This window comes from Ambystoma mexicanum, chromosome 4p (genome assembly GCF_040938575.1).
Source record: "Ambystoma mexicanum isolate Mex_15411 chromosome 4p, UKY_AmexF1_1, whole genome shotgun sequence".
NCBI lineage: Eukaryota > Metazoa > Chordata > Amphibia > Caudata > Ambystomatidae > Ambystoma > Ambystoma mexicanum.
The window spans coordinates 86,667,988-86,683,823 of record NC_090927.1 but is presented as its reverse complement, the minus strand read 5'-3'; positions in this window follow the sequence as shown (position 1 = coordinate 86,683,823).

The following is a 15,836-nucleotide window of genomic DNA, read 5'->3' as shown; positions in this document are numbered from 1 at the left end:
ATGATGCATTAGGGATATGCTCATTCCGGGTTAGGGTCCTTTATAGTATGATGCATTAGGGATATGCTCATTCCGGGTAAGGGTCCTTCATACTAGGATGAATTAGGGATATGCTCATTTCGGGTTAGGGTCATTTATAGAATGATGCATTAGGGATATGCTCATTCCAGGTTAAGGTCCTTTATAATATGATGCATTAGGGATATTCTCATTCCGGGTTAGGTTCATTTATAGTATGATGCATTAGGGATATGCTCATTCCGGGATAGGGTCCTTTATAGTGTGATTCATTAGGGATATGCTCATTCTGGGTTAGGGTCCTTTATAGTATGATGCATTAGGCATATGCTCATTCCGGGTTAGGGTCCTTTATGGAATGATGCATTAGGGATATGCTCATTCCGGGTTATGGTCCTTTATACTAGGATGAATTAGGGATATGCTCATTCCGTGTTAGGGTCCTTTATAGTATGATGCATTAGGGACATGCTCATTCCGGGTTAGGGTCCTTTATATTATGATGCATTAGGTATATGCTCATTCCGGGTTAGGGTCCATTATAGTATTATGCATTAGGGATATGCTCATTCCGGATAAGGGTCCTTTATAGTATGATGCATTAGGGATATGCTCATTCCGGGATAGGGTCCTTTATATTGTGATTCATTAGGGATATGCTCATTCTGGGTTAGGGTCCTTTATAGTATGATGCATTAGGCATATGCTCATTCCGGGTTAGGGTCCTTTATGGAATGATGCATTAGGGATATGCTCATTCCGGGTTAGGGTCCTTTATAGTATGATGCATTAGGGATATGCTCATTCCGGGTAAGGATCCTTCATACTAGGATGAATTAGGGATATGCTCATTTCGGGTTAGGGTCATTTATAGAATGATGCATTAGGGATATGCTCATTCCAGGTTAAGGTCCTTTATAATATGATGCATTAGGGATATGCTCATTCCGGATTAGGTTCATTTATAGTATGATGCATTAGGGATATGCTCATTCTGAGTTAGGGTCCTTTATAGTATGATGCATTAGGGATATGCTCATTCCGGATAAGGGTCCTTTATAGTATGATGCATTAGGGATATGCTCATTCCAGGTTAGGTTCATTTATAGTATGATGCATTAGGGATATGCTCATTCTGAGTTAGGGTCCTTTATAGTATGATGCATTAGGGATATGCTCATTCCGGGTTAGGGTCCTTTATAGTATGATGCATTAGGGATATGCTCATTCCGTGTTAGGGTCCTTTATAGTATGATGCATTAGGGACATGCTCATTCCGGGTAGGGTCCTTTATATTATGATGCATTAGGGATATGCTCATTCCGGATTAGGTTCATTTATAGTATGATGCATTAGGGATATGCTCATTCTGAGTTAGGGTCCTTTATAGTATGATGCATTAGGGATATGCTCATTCCGGGTTAGGGTCCTTTATAGTATGATGCATTAGGGATATGCTCATTCCGTGTTAGGGTCCTTTATAGTATGATGCATTAGGGACATGCTCATTCCGGGTAGGGTCCTTTATATTATGATGCATTAGGTATATGCTCATTCCGGGTTAGGGTCCATTATAGTATTATGCATTAGGGATATGCTCATTCCGGATAAGGGTCCTTTATAGTATGATGCATTAGGGATATGCTCATTCCGGGATAGGGTCCTTTATAGTGTGATTCATTAGGGATATGCTCATTCTGGGTTAGGGTCCTTTATAGTATGATGCATTAGGCATATGCTCATTCCGGGTTAGGGTCCTTTATGGAATGATGCATTAGGGATATGCTCATTCCGGGTTAGGGTCCTTTATAGTATGATGCATTAGGGATATGCTCATTCCGGGTAAGGGTCCTTCATACTAGGATGAATTAGGGATATGCTCATTTCGGGTTAGGGTCGTTTATAGAATGATGCATTAGGGATATGCTCATTCCAGGTTAAGGTCCTTTATAATATGATGCATTAGGGATATGCTCATTCCGGGTTAGGTTCATTTATAGTATGATGCATTAGGGATATGCTCATTCCGAGTTAGGGTCCTTTATAGTATGATGCATTAGGGATATGCTCATTCCGGGTAGGGTCCTTTATAGTATGATGCATTAGGTATATGCTCATTCCGGGTTAGGGTCCATTATAGTATTATGCATTAGGGATATGCTCATTCCGGATAAGGGTCCTTTATAGTATGATGCATTAGAGATATGCTCATTCCGGGATAGGGTACTTTATAGTATGATTCATTAAGGATATGCTCATTCCGGGTAAGGGTCCTTTATACTAGGATGAATTAGGGATATGCTCATTCCGAGTTAGGGTCATTTATAGAATGATGCATTAGGGATATGTTCATTACGTGTTAGTGTCCTTTATAGTATGATGCATTAGGGATATGCTCATTCCGGGATAGGGTCCTTTATAGTATGATTCATTAGGGATATGCTCATTCCGGGTTAGGGTCCTTAATAGTATGATGCATTAGGGATATGCTAATTCCGGGTAAGGGTCCTTTATACTAGGATGAATTAGGGATATGCTCATTCCGGGTTATGGTCATTTATAGAATGGTGCATTAGGGATATGCTCATTCCGGGTTAGGGTCCTTTATAGTATGATGCATTAGGGATATGCTCATTCCGGGTAAGGGTCCTTTATACTAGGATGAATTAGGGATATGCTCATTCCGGGTTAGGGTCATTTATAGAATCATGCATTAGGGATATGCTCATTCCGGGTTAGGGTCCTTTATAGTATGATGCATTAGGGATTTGCTCATTCCGGGTTAGGGTCCTTTATAGTATGATGCATTAGGGATATGCTAATTCCGGGTTAGGGTCATTTATAGAATGATGCATTAGGGATATGCTCATTCAGCGATAGGGTCCTTCATAGTATGATTCATTAGGGATATGCTCATTTCGGGTTAGGGTCCTTTATAGTATGATGCATTAGGGATCTGCTCATTCCGGGATAGGGTCCTTCATAGTTTGATTCATTAGGGATATGCTCATTTCGGGTTAGGGTCCTTTATAGTATTATGCATTAGGGATATGTTCATTCTGGGTAAGGGTCCTTTATAGTAGGATGAATTAGGGATATGCTCATTCCGGGTTAGGGTCATTTATAGAATGATGCATTAGGGATATGCTCATTCCGGGTTAGGGTCCTTTATAGTATGATGCATTAGGAACATGCTCATTCCGGGTTAGGTTCATTTATAGTATGATGCATTAGGGATATGCTCATTCCGTGTTAGGGTCCTTTATAGTATGATGCATTAGGGACATGCTCATTCCGGGTAGGATCCTTTATAGTATGATGCATTAGGTATATGCTCATTCCGGGTTAGGGTCCATTATAGTATTATGCATTAGGGATATGCTCATTCCGGATAAGGGTCCATTATAGTATGATGCATTAGGGATATGCTCATTCCGGGATAGGGTCCTTTATGGAATGATGCATTAGGGATATGCTCATTCCGGGTTAGGGTCCTTTAAAGTATGATGCATTAGGGATATGCTTATTCCGGGTAAGGGTCCTTCATACTAGGATGAATTAGGGATATGCTCATTTCGGGTTAGGGTCATTTATAGAATGATGCATTAGGGATATGCTCATTCCAGGTTAAGGTCCTTTATAATATGATGCATTAGGGATATGCTCATTCCGGGTTAGGTTCATTTATAGTATGATGCATTAGGGATATGCTCATTCCGAGTTAGGGTCCTGTATAGTATGATGCATTAGGGATATGCTCATTCCGGGTAGGGTCCTTTATAGTATGATGCATTAGGTATATGCTCATTCCGGGTTAGGGTCCATTATAGTATTATACATTAGGGATATGCTCATTCCGGATAAGGGTCCTTTATAGTATGATGCATTAGAGATATGCTCATTCCGGGATAGGGTACTTTATAGTATGATTCATTAGGGATATGCTCATTCCGGGTAAGGGTCCTTTATACTACGATGAATTAGGGATATGCTGTTTCCGAGTTAGGGTCATTTATAGAATGATGCATTAGGGATATGTTCATTACGTGTTAGCGTCCTTTATAGTATGATGCATTAGGGATATGCTCATTCCGGGATAGGGTCCTTTATAGTATGATTCATTAGGGATATGCTCATTCTGGGTTAGGGTCCTTTATAGTATGATGCATTAGGGATATGCTCATTCCGGGTAAGGGTCCTTTATACTAGGATGAATTAGGGATATGCTCATTCCGGGTTAGGGTCATTTATAGAATGATGCATTAGGGATATGCTCATTCCAGGTTAGGGTCCTTTATAGTATGATGCATTAGCGATATGCTCATTCCGGTTAAGGTCCTTTATAATATGATGCATTAGGGGTATGCTCATTCCAGGTTAGGTTCATTTACAGTATGATGCATTAGGTATATCCTCATTCCGGGTTAGGGTCCTTTATAGTATGATGCTTTAGGGATATGCTCATTCCGGGTAGGGTCTTTTATAGTATGATGCATTAGGTATATGGTCATTCCGGGTTAGGGTCCATTATACTATTATGCATTAGGGATATGCTCATTCCGGGATAGGGTCCTTTATAGTATGATGCATTAGGGATATGCTCATTCCGGGTTAGGGTCCTTTATAGTATGATGCATTAGGGATATGCTCATTCCGGGTAAGGGTCCTTTATACTAGGATGAATTAGGGATATGCTCATTCCGGGTTAGGGTCATTTATAGAATGATGTATTAGGGATATGCTCATTCCGGGTTAGGGTCCTTTATAGTATGATGCATTAGGGATATGCTCATTCCGGGTTAGGGTCCTTTATAGTATGATGCATTAGGGATATGCTCATTCCGGGTTAGGGTTCTTTATGGTATGATGCATTAGGGATATGCTCATTCTGGGTTAGGGTCCTTTATAGTATGATGCATTAGGGATATGTTCATTCCGGGTTAGGGTCCATTATAGTATGATGCATTAGGGATATGCCCATTCCGGGTTAGGGTCCTTTATAGTATGATGCATTAGGGATATGCTCATTCCGGGTTAGGGTCCTTTAAAGTATGATGCATTAGGGATATGCTCATTCCGGGTTAGGGTCCTTTATAGTATGATGCATTAGGGATATGTTCATTCCGGGTTAGGGTCCATTATAATATGATGCATTAGGGATATGCCCATTCCGGGTTAGGGTCCTTTATAGTATGATGCATTAGGGATATGTTCATTCCGGGTTAGGGTCCATTATAATATGATGCATTAGGGATATGCCCATTCCGGGTTAGGGTCCTTTATAGTATGATGCATTAGGGATATGCTCATTCCGGGTTAGGGTCCTTTATAGTATGATGCATTAGGGATATTCTCATCCGGGATAGGGTCCATTATAGTATGATTCATTAGGGATATGCTCATTCCGGGTTAGGGTCCTTTATAGTATTATGTATTCGGGATATGCTCATTCCGGATAAGGTTCCTTTATACTATGATGCATTAGGAATATGCTCATTCCGGGTTAGGGTCCTTTATAGTATGATGCATTAGGGATAATCTCATTCCGGGTTAGGTTCATTCATAGTATGATGCATTAGCGATATGCTCATTCCGGGTTAGGGTCCTTTATAGTATGATGCATTAGGGATATGCTCATTCCGGGTAGGGTCCTTTATAGTATGATGCATTAGGTATATGCACATTCTGGGTTAGGGTCCATTATAGTATTATGCATTAGGGATATGCTCATTCCGGATAAGGGTCCTTTATAGTATGATGCATTAGGGATATGCTCATTCCGGGATAGGGTCCTTTATAGTATGATTCATTAGGGATATGCTCATTCCGGGTTAGGGTCCTTTATAGTATGATGCATTAGGGATATGCTCATTCCGGGTAAGGGTCCTTTATACTAGGATGAATTAGGGATATGCTCATTCCGGGTTAGGGTTATTTATAGAATGATGCATTAGGGGTATGCTCATTCCGGGATAGGGTACTTTATAGTATGGTGCATTAGGGATATGCTCATTCCGGGTCAGGGTCCTTTATAGTATGATGCATTAGGGATATGCTCATTCCGGGTTAGGGTCCTTTATAGTATGATGAATTAGGGATATGCTCATTCAGGGTTAGGATCATTTATAGTATGATGCATTAGGGATATGCTCATTCCGGGTTAGGGTCCTTTATAGTATGATGCATTAGGGATATGCTCATTCCGGGTTAGGGTCCTTTACAGTATGATGCATTAGGGATATGCTCATTCCGGGTTAGGGTCATTTATAGAATGATGCATCATGGATATGCTCATTCCGGGTTAGGGTCCTTTATGGTATTATGCATTAGGGATATGCTCATTCCGGATAAGGTTCCTTTATAGTATGATGCATTAGGGATAGGCTCATTCCGGTATAGGGTCCTTTAGAGTATGATGCATTAGGGATATGCTCTTTCCGGGTTAGGGTCCTTTATAGTAAAATGCATTAGGGATATGCCCATTCCGGATAAGGGTCCTTTATACTATGATGCATTAGGGATATGCTCATTCCGGGTTAGGGTCATTTATAGAATGATGCATTAGGGATATGGTCATTCCGGGTTAGGGTCCTTTAAAGTATGAAGCATTAGGGATATGCTCATTCCGGGTTAGCGTCCTTTATAGTATGATGCATTAGGGATATGCTCATTCCGGGTTAGGGTCCTTTATAGTATTATGCATTGGGGATATGCTCATTCCGTGTTAGGGTCATTTATAGTATGATGCATTAGGGATATGCTCCTTCAGGGTTAGGGTCGTTTATAGTATGATGTATTAGGGATATGCTCATTCCGGGTTAGGGTAATTTGTATTATGATGCATTAGGGATATCCTCATTCCGGGTTAAGGTCCTTTATAATATGATGCATTAGGGATATGCTAATTACGGGTTAGGGTCCTTTATAGTATGATGCATTAGGGATATGCTCATTCCGGGTAGGGTCCTTTATAGTATGATGCATTAGGTATATGCTCATTCCGGGTTAGGGTCCATTATAGTATTATGCATTAGGGATATGCTCATTCCGGATAATGGTCCTTTATAGTATGATGCATTAGGGATATGCTCATTCCGGGATAGGGTCCATTATAGTATGATTCATTAGGGATATGCTCATTCCGGGTTAGGGTCCTTTATAGTATGATGCATTAGGGATATGTTCATTCCGGGTAAGGGTCCTTTATACTAGGATGAATTATGGATATGCTCATTCCGGGTTAGGGTCATTTATAGAATGATGCATTAGGGATATGCTCATTCCGGGTTAGGGTCCTTTATAGTATGATGCATTAGGGATATGCTCATTCCGGGTTAGGGTCCTTTATAGTATGATGCATTAGGGATATGCTCATTCCGGGTTAGGGTTCTTTATAGTATGATGCATTAGGGATATGCTCATTCCGGGTTAGGGTCCTTTATAGTATGATGCATTAAGGATATGCTCATTCCGGGTTAGGGTCCTTTATAGTATGATGCATTAGGGATATGCTCATTCCGGGTTAGGGTTCTTTATAGTATGATGCATTAGGGATATGCTTATTCTGGGTAGGGTCGTTTATAGTATGATGCATTAGGTATATGCACATTCTGGGTTAGGGTCAATTATAGTATTATGCATTAGGGATATGCTCATTCCGGATAAGGGTCCTTTATAGTATGATGCATTAGGGATATGCTCATTCCGGGATAGGGTGCTTTATAGTATGATTCATTAGGGATATGCTCATTCCGGGTTAGGGTCCTTTACAGTATGATGCATTAGGGATATGCTCATTCCGGGTAAGGGTCCTTTATACTAGGATGAATTAGGGATATGCTCATTCCGGGTTAGGGTCATTTATAGAATGATGCATTAGGGATATGCTCATTCCGGGTTAGGGTCCTTTATAGTATGGTGCATTAGGGATATGCTCATTCCGGGTCAGGGTCCTTTATAGTATGATGCATTAGGGATATGCTCATTCCGGGTTAGGGTCCTTTATAGTATGATGCATTAGGGATATGCTCATTCCGGGTTAGGGTCCTTTATAGTATGATGCATTAGGGATATGCTCATTCCGGGTTAGGGTCATTTATAGTATGATGCATTAGGGATATGCTCATTCCGGGTTAGGGTCATTTATAGTATGATGCATTAGGGATATGCTCATTCGTGTGGGGGTCATTTATAGTATGGTGCAGTAGGGATATGCTCATTCCGGGTTAGGGTCCTTTATAGTATGGTGCATTAGGGATAAGCTCATTCCGGATTAGGGTCCTTTATAGTATGATGCATTAGGGATATGCTCATTCCGGGTTAGGGTAATTTATAGTATGATGCATTAGGGATATGCTCATTCCGGGTTAGGGTCCTTTATAGTATGATGCATTAGGGATATGCTCATTCCGGGTGAGGGTCATTTATAGTATGATGCATTAGGGATATGCTCATTCTGGGTTAGGGTCCTTTACAGTATGATGCATTAGGGATATGCTCATTCCGGGTTAGGGTCATTTATAGAATGATGCATCATGGATATGCTCATTCCGGGTTAGGGTCATTTATAGTATGATACATTAGGGATATGCTCATTCCGGATAAGGTTCCTTTATAGTATGATGCATTAGGGATAGGCTCATTCCGGTATAGGGTCCTTTAGAGTATGATGCATTAGGGATATGCTCATTTCGGGTTAGGGTCCTTTATAGTATAATGCATTAGGGATATGCCCATTCCGGATAAGGGTCCTTTATACTATGATGCATTAGGGATATGCTCATTCCGGGTTAGGGTCATTTATAGAATGATGCATTAGGGATATGGTCATTCCGGGTTAGGGTCCTTTATAGTATGAAGCATTAGGGATATGCTCATTCAGGGTTAGGGTCCTTTATAGTATGATGCATTAGGGATATGCTCATTCCGGGTTAGGGTCCTTTATAATATGATGCATTGGGGATATGCTCATTCCGTGTTAGGGTCATTTATAGTATGATGCATTAGGGATATGCTCATTCCGGGTAGGGTCCTTTATAGTATGATGCATTAGGTATATGCTCATTCCGGGTTAGGGTCCATTATAGTATTATGCATTAGGTATATGCTCATTCCGGATAAGGGTCCTTTATAGTATGATGCATTAGGGATATTCTCATTCCGGGATAGGGTCCATTATAGTATGATTCATTAGGGATATGCTCATTCCGGGTTAGGGTCCTTTATAGTATGATGCATTAGGGATATGTTCATTCCGGGTAAGGGTCCTTTATACTAGGATGAATTAGGGATATGCTCATTCCGGGTTAGGGTCATTTATAGAATGATGCATTAGGGATATGCTCATTCCGGGTTAGGGTCCTTTATAGTATGATGCATTAGGGATATGCTCATTCCGGGTTAGGTTCATTTATAGTATGATGCATTAGGGATATGCTCATTCCGGGTTAGGGTCCTTTATAGTATGATGCATTAGGGATATGCTCATTCCGGGTAGGGTCCTTTATAGTATGATGCATTAGATATATGCTCATTCCGGGTTAGGGTCCATTATAGTATTATGCATTAGGGATATGCTCATTCCGGATAAGGGTCCTTTATAATATGATGCATTAGGGATATGCTCATTCCGGGATAGGGTCCTTTATAGTGTGATTCATTAGGGATATGCTTATTCTGGGTTAGGGTCCTTTATAGTATGATGTATTAGGGATATGCTCATTCCGGGTAAGGGTCCTTTATACTAGGATGAATTAGGGATATGCTCATTCCGGGTTTGGGTCATTTATGGAATGATGCATTAGGGATATGCTCATTCCAGGTTAGGGTCCTTTATAGTATGATGCATTAGGGATATGTTAATTCCGGGTAAGGGTCCTTCATACTAGGGTGAATTAGGGATATACTCTTTCTGGGTTAGGGTCATTTATAGAATGATGCATTAGGGATATGCTCATTCCGGATTAAGGTCCTTTATAATATGATGCATTAGGGATATGCTCTTTCCGGGTTAGGTTCATTTATAGTATGATGCATTAGGGATATGCTCATTCCGGGTTAGGGTCCTTTATAGTATGATGCATTAGGGATATGCTCATTCCGGGTTAGGGTCCATTATAGTATTATGCATTAGGGATATGCTCATTCTGGATAAGGGTCCTTTATAGTATGATGCATTAGGGATATGCTCATTCCGGGATAGGGTCCTTTATAGTATTATTCATTAGGGATATGCTCATTCCGGGTTAGGGTCCTTTATAGTATGATGCATTAGGGATATGCTCATTCCGGGTAAGGGTCCTTTATACTAGGATGAATTAGGGATATGCTAATTCCGGGTTAGGGTCATTTATAGAATGATGCATTAGGGATAAGCTCATTCCGTTTTAGGGTCCTTTATAGTATGATGCATTAGGGATATTCTCATTCCGGGTTAGGGTTCTTTATAGTGTGATGCATTAGGGATATGCTCATTCCGGGTTAGGGTCCTTTATAGTATGATGCATTAGGGATATGCTCATTCCGGATTAAGGTCCTTTATAATATGATGCATTAGGGATATGCTCATTCCGCGTTAGGTTCATTTATAGTATGATGCATCAGGGATATGCTCATTCCGGGTTAGGGTCCTTTATCGTATGATGCATTAGGGATTTGCTCATTCCGGGATAGGGTCCTTTATAGTATGATGCATTAGGGATATGCTCATTCCGGGTAAGGGTCCTTCATACTAGGATGAATTAGGGATATACTCTTTCCGGGTTAGGGTCATTTATAGAATGATGCATTAGGGATATGCTCATTCCGGATTAAGGTCCATTATAATATGATGCATTAGGGATATGCTCATTCCGGGTTAGGTTCATTTATAGTATGATGCATTAGGGATATGCTCATTCTGGGTTAGTGTCCTTTATTGTATGATGCATTAGGGATATGCTCATTCCGGGTAAGGGTCCTTCATACTAGGATGAATTAGGGATATACTCTTTCCGGGTTAGGGTCATTTATAGAATGATGCATTAGGGATATGCTCATTCCGGATTAAGGTCCATTATAATATGATGCATTAGGGATATGCTCATTCCGGGTTAGGTTCATTTATAGTATGATGCATTAGGGATATGCTCATTCTGGGTTAGGGTCCATTATAGTATTATGCATTAGGGATATGCTCATTCCGGATAAGGGTCCTTTATAGTATGATGCATTAGGTATATGCTCATTCCGGGATAGGGTCCTTTATAGTATGATTCATTAGGGATATGCTCATTCCGGGTTAGGGTCCTTTATAGTATGATGCATTAGGGATATGCTCATTCTGGGTAAGGGTCCTTTATACTAGGATGAATTAGGGATATGCTCATTCCGGGTTAGGGTCATTTATAGAATCATGCATTAGGGATATGCTCATTCTGGGTTAGGGTCCTTTATAGTATGATGCATTAGGGATATGCTCATTCCGGGCTAGGGTCCTTTATAGTATGATGCATTAGGAATATGCTAATTCCGGGTTAGGGTCATTTATAGAATGATGCATTAGGGATATGCTCATTCCGGGTTAGGGTCCTTTATAGTATGATGCATTAGGGATATGCTCATTCTGGGTTAGGGTCCTTTATAGTATGATATATTAGGTATATGCTCATTACGGGTTAGGGTCCATTATAGTATTATGCATTAGGGATATGCTCAGTCCGGATAAGGGTCCTTTATAGTATGATGCATTAGGGATATGCTCATTCCGCGATAGGATCCTTTATAGTATGATGCATTAGGTATATGCACATTCTGGGTTAGGGTCCATTATAGTATTATGCATTAGGGATATGCTCATTCCGGATAAGGGTCCTTTATAGTATGATGCATTAGGGATATGCTCATCCCGGGATAGGGTCCTTTATAGTATGATTCATTAGGGATATGCTCATTCCGGGTTAGGGTCCTTTATAGTATGATGCATTAGGGATATGCTCATTCCGGGTAAGGGTCCTTTATACTAGGATGAATTAGGGATATGCTCATTCTGGGTTAGGGTCATTTATAGAATGATGCATTAGGGATATGCTCATTCCGGGTTAGGGTCCTTTATAGTATGGTGCATTAGGGATATGCTCATTCCGGGTCAGGGTCCTTTATAGTATGATGCATTAGGGATATGCTCATTCCGGGTCAGGGTCCTTTATAGTATGATGAATTAGGGATATGCTCATTCAGGGTTAGGATCATTTATAGTATGATGCATTAGGGATATGCTCATTTCGGGTTAGGGTCCTTTATAGTATGGTGCATTAGGCATATGTTCATTCCGGGTTAGGGTCATTTATAGTATGATGCATTAGGGATATGCTCATTCCGGGTTAGGGTCATTTATAGTATGATGCATTAGGGATATGCTCATTCGTGTGGGGGTCATTTATAGTATGGTGCAGTAGGGATATGCTCATTCCGGGTTAGGGTCCTTTATAGTATGGTTCATTAGGGATAAGCTCATTCCGGGTTAGGGTCCTTTATAGTATGATGCATTAGGGATATGCTCATTCCGGGTTAGGGTCCTTTATAGTATGATGCATTAGGGATATGCTCATTCCGGGTGAGGGTCATTTATAGTATGATGCATTTGGGATATGCTCATTCCTGGTTAGGGTCCTTTACAGTATGATGCATCAGGGATATGCTCATTCCGGGTTAGGGTCATTTATAGAATGATGCATCATGGATATGCTCATTCCGGGTTAGGGTCCTTTATAGTATTATGCATTAGGGATATGCTCATTCCGGATAAGGTTCCTTTATAGTATGATGCATTAGGGATAGGCTCATTCCGGTATAGGGTCCTTTAGAGTATGATGCATTAGGGATATGCTCATTCTGGGTTAGGGTCCTTTATAGTATAATGCATTAGGGATATGCCCATTCCGGATAAGGATCCTTTATACTATGATGCATTAGGGATATGCTCATTCCGGGTTAGGGTCATTTATAGAATGATGCATTAGGGATATGGTCATTCCGGGTTAGGGTCCTTTATAGTATGAAGCATTAGGGATATGCTCATTCCGGGTTAGGGTCCTTTATAGTATGATGCATTAGGGATATGCTCATTCCGGGTTAGGGTCCTTTATAGTATGATGCATTAGGGATATGCTCCTTCAGGGTTAGGGTCGTTTATAGTATGATATATTAGGGATATGCTCATTCCGGGTTAGGGTAATTTGTAGTATGATGCATTAGGGATATCCTCATTCCGGGTTAAGGTCCTTTATAATATGATGCATTAGGGATATGCTAATTCCGGGTTAGGGTCCTTTATAGTATGATGCATTAGGGATATGCTCATTCCGGGTAGGGTCCTTTATAGTATGATGCATTAGGTATATGCTCATTCCGGGTTAGGGTCCATTATAGTATTATGCATTAGGGTTTTGCTCATTCCGGATAAGGGTCCTTTATAGTATGATGCATTAGGGATATGCTCATCCCGGGATAGGGTCCATTATAGTATGATTCATTAGGGATATGCTCATTCCGGGTTAGGGTCCTTTATAGTATGATGCATTAGGGATATGTTCATTCTGGGTAAGGGTCCTTTATACTAGGATGAATTAGGGATATGCTCATTCCGGGTTAGGGTCATTTATAGAATGATGCATTAGGGATATGCTCATTCCGGGTTAGGGTCCTTTATAGTATGATGCATTAGGGATATGCTCATTCCGGGTTAGGTTCATTTATAGTATGATGCATTAGGGATATGCTCATTCCGGGTTAGGGTCCTTTATAGTATGATGCATTAGGGATATGCTCATTCCGGGTAGGGTCCTTTATAGTATGATGCATTAGGTATATGCTCATTCCGGGTTAGGGTCCATTATAGTATTATGCATTAGGGATATGCTCATTCCGGATAAGGGTCCTTTATAGTATGATGCATTAGGGATATGCTCATTCCGGGATAGGGTCCTTTATAGTGTGAATCATTAGGGATACGCTTATTCTGGGTTAGGGTCCTTTATAGTATGATGTAATAGGGATATGCTCATTCCGGGTAAGGGTCCTTTATACTAGGATGAATTAGGGATATGCTCATTCCGGGTTAGGGTCATTTATGGAATGATGCATTAGGGATATGCTCATTCCAGGTTAGGGTCCTTTATAGTATGATGCATTAGGGATATGTTAATTCCGGGTAAGGGTCCTTCATACTAGGATGAATTAGGGATATACTCTTTCCGGGTTAGGGTCATTTATAGAATGATGCATTAGGGATATGCTCATTCCGGATTAAGGTCCTATATAATATGATGCATTTGGGATATGCTCTTTCCGGGTTAGGTTCATTTATAGTATGATGCATTAGGGATATGCTCATTCCGGGTTAGGGTCCTTTATAGTATGATGCATTAGGGATATGCTCATTCCGGGTTAGGGTCCATTATAGTATTATGCATTAGGGATATGCTCATTCCGGATAAGGGTCCTTTATAGTATGATGCATTAGGGATATGCTCATTCCAGGATAGGGTCCTTTATAGTATGATTCATTAGGGATATGCTAATTCCGGGATAGGGTCATTTATAGAATGATGCATTAGGGATAAGCTCATTCCGTTTTAGGGTCCTTTATAGTATGATGCATTAGGGATATGCTCATTCCGGGTTAGGGTCCTTTATAGTATGATTCATTAGGGATATGCTCATTCCGGGTTAGGGTCCTTTATAGTATGATGCATTAGGGATATGCTCATTCCAGGTTAGGGTCCTTTATAGTATGATGCATTAGGGATATGTTAATTCCGGGTAAGGGTCCTTCATACTAGGGTGAATTAGGGATATACTCTTTCCGGGTTAGGGTCATTTATAGAATGATGCATTAGGGATATGCTCATTCTGGATTAAGGTCCTTTATAATATGATGCATTAGGGATATGCTCTTTCCGGGTTAGGTTCATTTATAGTATGATGCATTAGGGATATGCTCATTCCGGGTTAGGGTCCTTTATAGTATGATGCATTAGGGATATGCTTATTCTGGGTTAGGGTCCTTTATAGTATGATGTATTAGGGATATGCTCATTCCGGGTAAGGGTCCTTTATACTAGGATGAATTAGGGATATGCTCATTCCGGGTTTGGGTCATTTATGGAATGATGCATTAGGGATATGCTCATTCCAGGTTAGGGTCCTTTATAGTATGATGCATTAGGGATATGTTAATTCCGGGTAAGGGTCCTTCATACTAGGGTGAATTAGGGATATACTCTTTCTGGGTTAGGGTCATTTATAGAATGATGCATTAGGGATATGCTCATTCCGGATTAAGGTCCTTTATAATATGATGCATTAGGGATATGCTCTTTCCGGGTTAGGTTCATTTATAGTATGATGCATTAGGGATATGCTCATTCCGGGTTAGGGTCCTTTATAGTATGATGCATTAGGGATATGCTCATTCCGGGTTAGGGTCCATTATAGTATTATGCATTAGGGATATGCTCATTCCGGATAAGGGTCCTTTATAGTATGATGCATTAGGGATATGCTCATTCCGGGATAGGGTCCTTTATAGTATTATTCATTAGGGATATGCTCATTCCGGGTTAGGGTCCTTTATAGTATGATGCATTAGGGATATGCTCATTCCGGGTAAGGGTCCTTTATACTAGGATGAATTAGGGATATGCTAATTCCGGGTTAGGGTCATTTATAGAATGATGCATTAGGGATAAGCTCATTCCGTTTTAGGGTCCTTTATAGTATGATGCATTAGGGATATGCTCATTCCGGGTTAGGGTTCTTTATAGTGTGATGCATTAGGG